At 33.9% G+C, this 9,716-nt stretch overlaps 1 non-coding gene across 1 annotated transcript; it reads left to right on the forward strand.

Moving 5' to 3' along the window:
• The first annotated feature begins 1,453 nt into the window (after positions 1-1,453).
• On the forward strand, positions 1,454-1,559 carry LOC124886209. The gene has a single exon (XR_007043295.1). It is a non-coding gene; the product is annotated as a small nucleolar RNA R71 (small nucleolar RNA).
• Positions 1,560-9,716: the final 8,157 nt, after the last annotated feature.

Consider the following 9,716-nt stretch of genomic DNA (forward strand, 5'->3'; position numbering starts at 1 on the left):
GAAAATGTTTTCCTGGAAAATAAGTTGGTTTTCTACTTATTTTCTCATGTTTGGTTAGTGAGTAGAAAATATTTTCTGAAAAATATTTTATGGTGTTTGGTTGGTGAGTAGAGACTAATTTTTAGAAAAATATTTTCTAATGTTTGATTGGTGAGTGAAAAAATATTTTAAAAAAAAATACTACTAACTATTAACTAGTATATCAGTACTACCAACTCAACAATTTGTAAGAACTAATTTAAGTATAACAAATAATATCAATATTGTATACTAAAATATTACAATCACTAAATTTAAGCAACTATTAATTAGCAAATATAGGAGACACTTTTTAATATTTTGTCAGGACAATCTCAAGATACTACAATCAATAGAAATATAACGGAACGACAAGCTTATTCAACCTCGTGAAAAAAGTAACATCAATAACAAAATGAAATATGCAATTAGCAAAAGTAACATAGGTAAGTATTCCTCTATGCATATGAAAATAAAAATACATTCAACGAATATTGAAAATGAAAAAAATTCGGGCTTCACTATTTTTTATTTCAAGCAGTGAAAAATTGAAACAAAGCACACTGAAAAATATTTTCGAGTAATGTAAATTTTTGAGAAATGTAAATTTTTTGAGTTATGTGAATATGAGTGTTGTTGGGGTGGGATCATAAGTCACATTTGTCATTTTCTAAAAAATGACTTCCCTTGGCCCATGAGGGAAGTTATTTTCCCTCAAATTGAGGAAAATGAGTTGTCGTGAAAAATGCTTTCCAAACATTTTATTGCAACCAAACAAGGAAAAATAGGAAAATATTTTCTAGAAAATATTTTCCATCCTACCAAAATACCCTAAGTCATCAATATTTGGATGGACTTGTGAGGGTCTTTGTTGCTAGGAAGCTGTTTGTTTATCTGATTTGAAATTTGGTGTTCCACAATTTTGGTTCTAAAATCCAGGTGGACCTTGTACTGATTATTTTTGAAAGCTTTGAAGATTTTCAGCACCACTAGTATTACTCCATTGAAAGCCTGGATGTTTCTGTGCCAAGGGACTACTAAAAGAGTATGACTTATATCCGAGGACATTAACATGTTCATCCTTCTGATTTGTCGCTTGACATTCATGGTTCAGATAATTTCCTCCACAAATGCCACAAGTCTCGACTTGAATTTTCTGATGCACATTCACTTGAAAAGATTCAAACTTTTGTACCAAAGAACCAATTTGTTGTGTTAGTGTATTTAAAGCATCTTCTAGATTTATCGTAGTAGCATTTTTGATGATTATGCGATCAGATGGCCATTGATAGCATTTTCTAAGACTTCATTCGTCATTTACAGTGCTTCCTCTGTGGTTTTACCCATGATAGAGCCTCCTGCAGCTGCATCTATAACATTTCTAGAAGAAGGCTTTAGTCCATGATAAAAAATATATAATTGCATATGTTCAGGTATGCCATGATGTGGACATTTTCTTAACATTACTTTGAATCTTCCCAAGCCTAATAAACTGATTCAGTTTCAGTCTATAAGAAATTAGAAATTTCTTGTCTTAACTTTGTAGTTTTAGCTGGAGAAAAATATTTGTTTAAAAATTTCTGAGTCATCTGATCCCAGATGGTAATAGATCCTTGAGGTAAACTTTGCAACCAAGTTTTGGCATCTCCTTTTAAAGAAAAAGGAAATAGCCTTAACTTCATTGCTTCAGGAGAGACTCCGTTGTATTTAGCAGTTTCAACTAATTCTAAGAAATCAATCAAATAACTGTGTGGATCTTCACTTGGATCACCAAAAAAAGTACATGATTGTTGAATTGTTTAAATTAATCCAGTCTTGATTTCAAAATTGTTGGCTACTACTGGAGGTTTTCGGACACTAGATTCACAATTGAAGCGGTCTGGTCTAGCGTAATCCCTCAAAATTTTATTTGCGGGTCTAGGCACCACTTCATCAAACTGGTCATCTAGAGTATGTGGTCGAATTTTTGGTGGATTAATTTCATCATCCGATTGGTGTTTTATCCAGCTAAAGTTTTGAGAAGTTGATGTTTGTTCTTTCCTACGCCAACAAATTGTTCTTTCTATTTCTCGATCGTAACTGGCTAAATTTTTTATAGAGGAGCGGATCATAAACTACTTGAAACTTATACAGTAGAGAAATAAGTTCAATAAAAATAAATAAAGTAAAATGAGAACGAGATTAATAATAATAATAAATAGAAAAGCAAGGTTTTAAAGTAGTATCAAAACACTTAGTCTGAAGTAGATGTATGCCAATCCCCGAAAACGGCGCCAAAAATTTTACGAGGCCAATATGTGTAGGATTTTGTTGCTTGTACTCTGTCAAATTCTAATATAGTTTAAGATATCGTTCCACAGAGATTGAAAAATCTATGCTACAAACTTATGGTATTTTGTCTACTATTTAAGAATCAAATTGATGAAAAGAGAGTAATTTTTTAAGTTTGAAAATAAAGTATGTGAAGAAATTGTGCTTAAAAGATTATCTTGGAGATGAAGTTGGGATTGTTTAATTCACTTTGTATGTTTATTATAATAAAGTCATTATTTTAGTAATTTCTACAAAATTGTAGATTAACTTTCTAGACTTGATTTGTGTGTTTATGAGGAATAAAAACCTCTTGCGAGCAATCTTTAAATCAATAAACTTACTTGACATAATATCTCCGCGACGATACAAATTAAAAGAAATAAGATAAAGACCCCTCAAATCAATAATCTTATCTGATTTAATCCATCCGCGAGGATACAAATTGAGACAAATAAGATAGAGATTATTTAAATCTAAGAAATAGTTTGAAATAATCCTTCCGTGAGGATAAGGATCAAAAGAAGCAATTTCAAAGATTTGAAATAACAAGTGACTAAAAATTATTATTACTTATATCTTATAAAATACTTATAGTATATTTAATTTTCTTCCTTGTGGGAAGCACAACTTAATATAACTATAACTATAATATAAAATATCAAATAATGCTAATTTCTAGCACAAGTATTTCAACACGGAGTATTTAGCTTTTAAATAAAATCAAGTCTTGTAAGAACTAAAATAAGATTTATATTATAATATTATATCAAGTTTCTTCAATGCCCCCAACACAAAGAGATCACTCCATTATGTAAGTAGAAAAGCCTTAAATTTAAGAAACTAGATATATGAAAAAGACTTGAAGAACAATTTATTAAAAGAGACCAACACTTTGTTTTTGCTAATTGTTGGATGCCTAATAATTAAAAAAATACCTCTATTTATAGACAATTATAATGTTGAACCAAAGAATACATTCTTTGAAGTAGTGGTTGTGACGGTCACTTATAACTTCTTCTGAAAACCTTCACTTGTTTCATTCCTTCACTTGACGGGTGTGAGTAAACTTTTGTAGTGGTGGTTGTGACGGTCACTTGTAACTTCTTCTGAAAACGTTCACTTGTTTCATTCCTTCACTTGACGGGTGTGAGTAAGCTTTTGTAGTTACACTTGTGGAATTCTTTTATTTCTTTATTTCTTCCTTTTTATTCTTCTTGTACTCTTTTTCATGTAGAATTCATTAGAAAATATGCGAGGATCGAATATAGTTATTCATATTTTATTTAAAAATATAATTTTTATATACTAAATTATATGAATAATTTATATCCATCACTGAGCTTGCTCCTCTTTCTAAACCTCATCACGCTCTTCATGGGTGAAACTCAAAGGAAAACACGATCACCAACACCAAATCTCAAGGCATGAAATCTACGATCAATATAGCACTTCTATTACTCTGAGTTTCTCAAAGTATGTCCTGAATTATCTGGACACTGACCAAAGATTCATGAAGCAAGTTTGTACCTCGAAGTCTCACCTCTAAAATATCAAACCAACCCACTGGTGACCGACAAAAATACCAAAGCCCTTTTAGGCCTGATTTTCGATTTAAGCTAAATAATGAAATGAGGCAGAAGTCGAGAGATAGTTTCACACCAGTTGGAGAGTCGTATGCCAATTTATTTTAGAGATTGGTATAGTGGGATCACTCCTCTCCTTGGGTATACTCGTGACATACATTCAAGAAGTTTTGATCCTAATGTACGAGGCGCATATCATTCTGATGTTCAGGGTCACAATATTGAAGATTGTTGTGCTTTGAAAAGATAAATAGAAAAAATGATTCAAGATAAATCGATTATGGTGGAGACCATTGACAATGGTGAAAGCTCTAGCTATGTTGATGTGCAAACCAGTGGCTAAGATGTCAAGCTCGGCAATTAGGAAGTCACTCCTGTCCATACTTGAAAAGATTGTTGGTAGTTTTTTGCTCTTTGTTTTTCAAATTATTTCAGGGTTGTAATTCGAAATCTATCTTGTTTTATCCTTTGTCGTTTATGTTCAAATTCTTCTATCTTTCATTTTAACTAAATGTAGTGTCCCTTTTCCCTTTGTATTTTAAACATGTGTTGTTTATCTATTTTCTTTACATAATACATTTTATGTTAATTCTAGTGTTATGACATGCCTGTGGAATTTTCTGCTAGATCTAACAATTCAGTTTAAGTATGAACCTTGAATCAGAGGGCCAATGTTGGAAAAAAATATCTGATAAAATAGGTAGAGTGCTGAGACATTTGGTGACCATGTTTAAGCCTTCTTTCAAAATTAAGGCAATTATTTTGAGAATCACAAGAATAACTTGGTCATCAATTGAAAATCATACCTCAATTAGGTCAAATAGTAGATGTGTGATCCCTATATTAAAATAAATAGAAAGAAAATCAGCTCCACGAAAGCATGAATTATTCGATGTGAGGAACATGCAACAAAGGTGGAGTTTGCTAAAGAAGTAGCGACGCACAAAATCAGTTAAAGTTAGTGTTGTAAAAAATGTCACAAGTGATCTTCATCTTTCACTTTCATATTGCATGATGTGTAAGTCCATTTTTCAAGGATTGATATGACGAAGACATTTCATTCTGCTATCCAAACATTTTGTCATCCTTTGTTTACCCCATTTGAGCCTTAGTATTATTTTTTTTTCATATCCTTCTTTTGGAATCAAGATAGAGTCAGCAAAGCTCAAACGAAAAGTGTCGAGCAAAAGAATAGAGTTTGAAAAGTTTTAAAAAAAAGTGTCCAAAAAGAAAGAAAAGAGAAGAGCGTTAAGAAAAATAGAGTCAGAAAAAAATATCAAAGATAAAAGAGTCAATAAAAAAAATTAGAAATTAGAATCAAGCAAAAAAATAAGTTGTCAAAACTATGTGTGACCTGATTCTCCTCTTTTGGGTGTGAGATACGTAGGCTGCCCTACTCTGGGCTCGATCTAGTCAAACAAATAATTTAAAACTATCCAGTCAAAATAAACTGGGGCATAAGTAAATTTTCATTATTTGAGTCAATTCCGAAAGTTGTAAGTCTCCCCTTCCCCACTTCAAGTGTCGTTTGGGCCTCATGCCGTCTTTACTTTCTAACCTTATCCAAATGCCAAGTTACAACCACAGAAAGAACTTCAGATCTATCTTTGAGAATGATAAGGCTAAGCATGCAATGTATATGATAACATATTTTGGGAACTACTTGTCTTCCTCAGCCTAAGGAATCAAGAGAGAAATAAAAATGAGAGATACTTATTGGTGAAAACTCTCATGGGCACCGTAAGGCGATGGTAAGTTGAGAGAAATATAAATGAGAGAGTCTTATTGGTGAAAAGCCTCACGGAAACTGTAAGGTGATGATGAGTTGAGAGAAATAAAAATGAGAGAATCTTATGGGTGAAAACCCTCACGGGCACCATAAGGAGATGGTGAGCTGAGAGAAAAATGAGAGAGGCTTGTTGGCGAAAACCCTTCAAGGTGTCACTAGCTGAATGAGGTCTTAAAATCAATTGACCTAAGGAACTCAATTTCAAGGCCATTAACTCAACAACCATTGGTGAAAGTTTGGATGGAAAGATCAGACAGCTTAATCCAAAATGCATGGCATAATTATTAGAGGACTGATGTTTTTACATAAATTTTTTGTTCTTTGTTTCAAATGGGGACATTCATTATCTTTTCTTTCTTTCCTTTATTTTTATTTTTATTGTATTTTCTTGAGTCAGTTATCCAAATAAAAAGTCATTTTTATTTTCTCTCTTGTCATTGAGTCAAGTTCAGGTCAAAACCAGTGAGAAAAGATTTCAAAACTGGCTACTAACTTCTTCAATTGCACAAAGCAAGACAAAAGTCCAGCATATGAAAGAGACATGATTGTAAGCCAAAATAAGGCATGCAGTAAGTTTCGTCAATAGATAAGTCTGGAAACTCATGGAAATATCAAGGTTTAAAGGATTTATCTGAGGAGCATGACAAAATAGTGATACTTTGTTTATTTCAAAGTCACTCTTATAATCTGAGTTTGAGTCAATGATGCAGCAAGTCAATGACATATGCTAATGGTTAGAAGCAAGATTAAATATGACGGGGCTAGAGCGATTGTCGCGAAATCTAAAGCCACAAACCATCCGCCATGTTTTTAAACTCACAAGTTTTCTTTGTATGAAACAGGAACACATATTACCTTCAAATCAAGAATTTCAAAGCCTAAACATCAAAGGTCATAATTTCTCACTTCTACAAATACAAGAGGCAATGTTTCTGCACAGGTTTGGTGATCAAAACTATGGTAAAAATGATTATCCAATATCTCTAGAAGACACACTTCCTTGTCCGAGTAATTCAGGTTCATTTATTAGGTGATGCACTTCTTAAATTGAACCTTCACTCCTAGAAGTCGCACTTTCTAGTTGAGTCCTTCCAATGAACCCTTAGGAACTTACTTGTTAGGGTAGTTCTTGTTTTGGCTTGTTGGGTGACATACTTCCTAACTATAGCCTTTACTTCTAGAAGATGCACTTTTTGGTCTAGTCCCTCCATGCAATCCCTAAGAGACGCACCTCCTTATCTGATTAATTCAGGTTTTATTTTTTAGGTGATGCACTTCTTAAATTGAACCTTCGCTCCTAGAAGTACCATTTTCTAGTCGAGTCATTCCACTTGACGCTTAGGAGACACACTTCCTTGGTGGGTATTCAAGTTTCGCTTTTTAGGTGGTTCACTTCTTAATTTAAGCCTCTACTCCTAGAAAATGTACTTTTTAGTTGAGTAGATAATCCCTAGGAGATGCATTTCCTTGTCTGGGTAATTTAAGTGTCATTTGTAAGGAGACACACTTATTTGTTTGGGTAATTCAAATGACATTTGTAAGGAGACTCACTTCCTTGTTTGAGTAATTCAAGTAACATTTGTAAGGAGATGGAGTTTTCTATTTAGGTAATTCAAGCAGCATTTGTAAGGAGACACACTTCCTTGTTTGGTTAATTTAAGTGGCATTTGTAAGAAGATAAACTTTCTTGTTTGGGTAATTCAAGTAGCATTTGTAAGGAAATACACTTCCTTGTTTGGATAATTCAAGCGACATTAGTATGGAGATGCACTTCCATGTTTGGATAATTCAAATGACATTTGTAAGGAGACACACTTCCTTGTTTGGATAATTCAAGCAACATTTGTAAGGAGATGCACTTTTTTATTTGGGTAATTCAAGCGACATTGGTAAGGAGACGCACTTTCTTATTTTGGTAATTCAAGCGGCATTTGTAAGGAGACACACTTCTTTGTTTGGGTAATTCAAACTGCATTTATAAGGAGACACACTTTCTGGTTTTGGTAATTCAAGCGGCATTTGTAAGGAGACACACTTCTTTGTTTGGGTAATTCAAGCAACATTTGTAAGGAGACACACTTCCTTGTTTGGGTAATTCAAGCGGCATTGGTAGGGAGACGCACTTCCTTGTTTTGGTAATTCAAGTGGCATTTGTAATGAGACACACTTTCTTGTTTGGGTAATTCAAGCGGCATTTGTAAGGAGACGCACTTCCTCATTTGGGTAATTCAAACGACATTGGTAAGGAGACACACTTCCTTGATTGGGTAATTCGATTTTTACTTGTTAGGTGAGGTACTTCCTATTTTAAGTCTTGACTCCAAGAAAATTTACTTTCTAGTCGAGTCATTCCCTTTGACTCCTAGAAAATATAGTTTCTAGTCGAGTTATTCCCGTTTGACTCCTTGAAAATGTAGTTTCTAGTTGAATCATTCCAATTAACCCATAGAAGATGCATTTCCTTCTTTGGGGTTTTCAAGTAGCTATGAGGTGACTTTCACAAAAATCCTTTGATGATAAACTGGGGTAAAATTTAATTCATGTTATTGAAAGCATCATTTAGGACCCTCTTGAAAAATGAGACTTTATTTTATTTTTGAAAAGTGAAGATTTCTATCATAACCTTTGTTTGGGATAATTTTCTTTTTAGTTTTGATGTGATTTCAGGAGCCCGCCTGAAGAACAGGGTGAATAAATGGAAAGTCAAACAACAAGGTGAAGAAGTTGAAGTCAAGCAACAAGGTGAAGAAGTAGAAAGTTAAACGATTGAAGAAATAGCAAGTCAGGAGCCCGCTTGGAGAACAGGGTGAATAAATTGAAAGCTAAGCAACAATATGATGAAATTGCAAGTCAGGAGCCCGCCTGGAGAATAGGGTGATGAAACTCAAGTCAAGAGTCCAAAAGAAGCTGCATAGATAGGATTTTTTTAATTTCATTTATGTTTTAACTTGTAATTTTCGTTTTTGATGTAATGACAGAGCCGCGAATCGGAACCTCGATGGGATCTCACTCGACTCTCCAACTCGGTTGTCCTTCTTTCTTCTATTTCTTTCTTTTAATAACGGTTGAGTCAAAATTTTGTCTCGTTGTCTACTTTTTTGTCTGAAAACACTTTGTGTTTACGCCCAAAAAGCGGCATGATGTAGATACCTAATTTTGTCCCTCCTAAAAAATCCAATTTATCCATTTTTTGTCTCACCTTATCATACACCTTCACCCGTGTGATTATACCCCATAAAAATTCAAGAAACAACAAAATTCCAATAAATACATAAAAAATTAACACCTCATCCAAACAAATTTAACAAACTCACCCTACCCCTTACATTTCTCACCACTACCCCTACCCCCACCTCACCTCCTACCCCTACCCCATGCCCATTCATATTTTTTATTTCTTTTCCATAACAGAAAATGGGGACCCCACGGGAATTCCCACAATACCCACCCACCATCTTCTCAACCATACATATATACACTCACCATTTCCATTTTGAGGGGTGACACACAACTCTCATATACACAGAGGACCCCATTTTTTCTACTACACAGAAAATTTACTCACAAAAAAACTACCATATACATACAATCCACTTCATACACGCACATAATTCACACACTGACCTCACCATTATTCTCTTCTACATAATAACGCGCGCACACTTACACACCACGGAACATATACAAACAGTGAGAACGTGCACATATCACAAACGAAGAAGGAAGAGAATAGAAAATAGAGTATAATTGATCTAAAAACAGAGGATAATTGATTGAAATTAAGAGAGAAAACACGAGAGAGGAGAGAAAATGATGCTGCCTTCAAAAACTTAACTCGTTCTTTGATTTTCATAGTTGTCAGAGCTCGACGGAGCTCCGGTGAGGTACTCTCTAAACCCAATGAACAAAACAATCCAAAACCAATGCTTATTGGGATTGGTATGGGGAAAGATCGTTGAAAAACAATAATAACTCTGATTGGCATTAACCCCGACGAAAATCATTCAAAACTA

The sequence above is a fragment of the Capsicum annuum genome, chromosome 7 (assembly GCF_002878395.1).
Source record: "Capsicum annuum cultivar UCD-10X-F1 chromosome 7, UCD10Xv1.1, whole genome shotgun sequence".
NCBI lineage: Eukaryota > Viridiplantae > Streptophyta > Magnoliopsida > Solanales > Solanaceae > Capsicum > Capsicum annuum.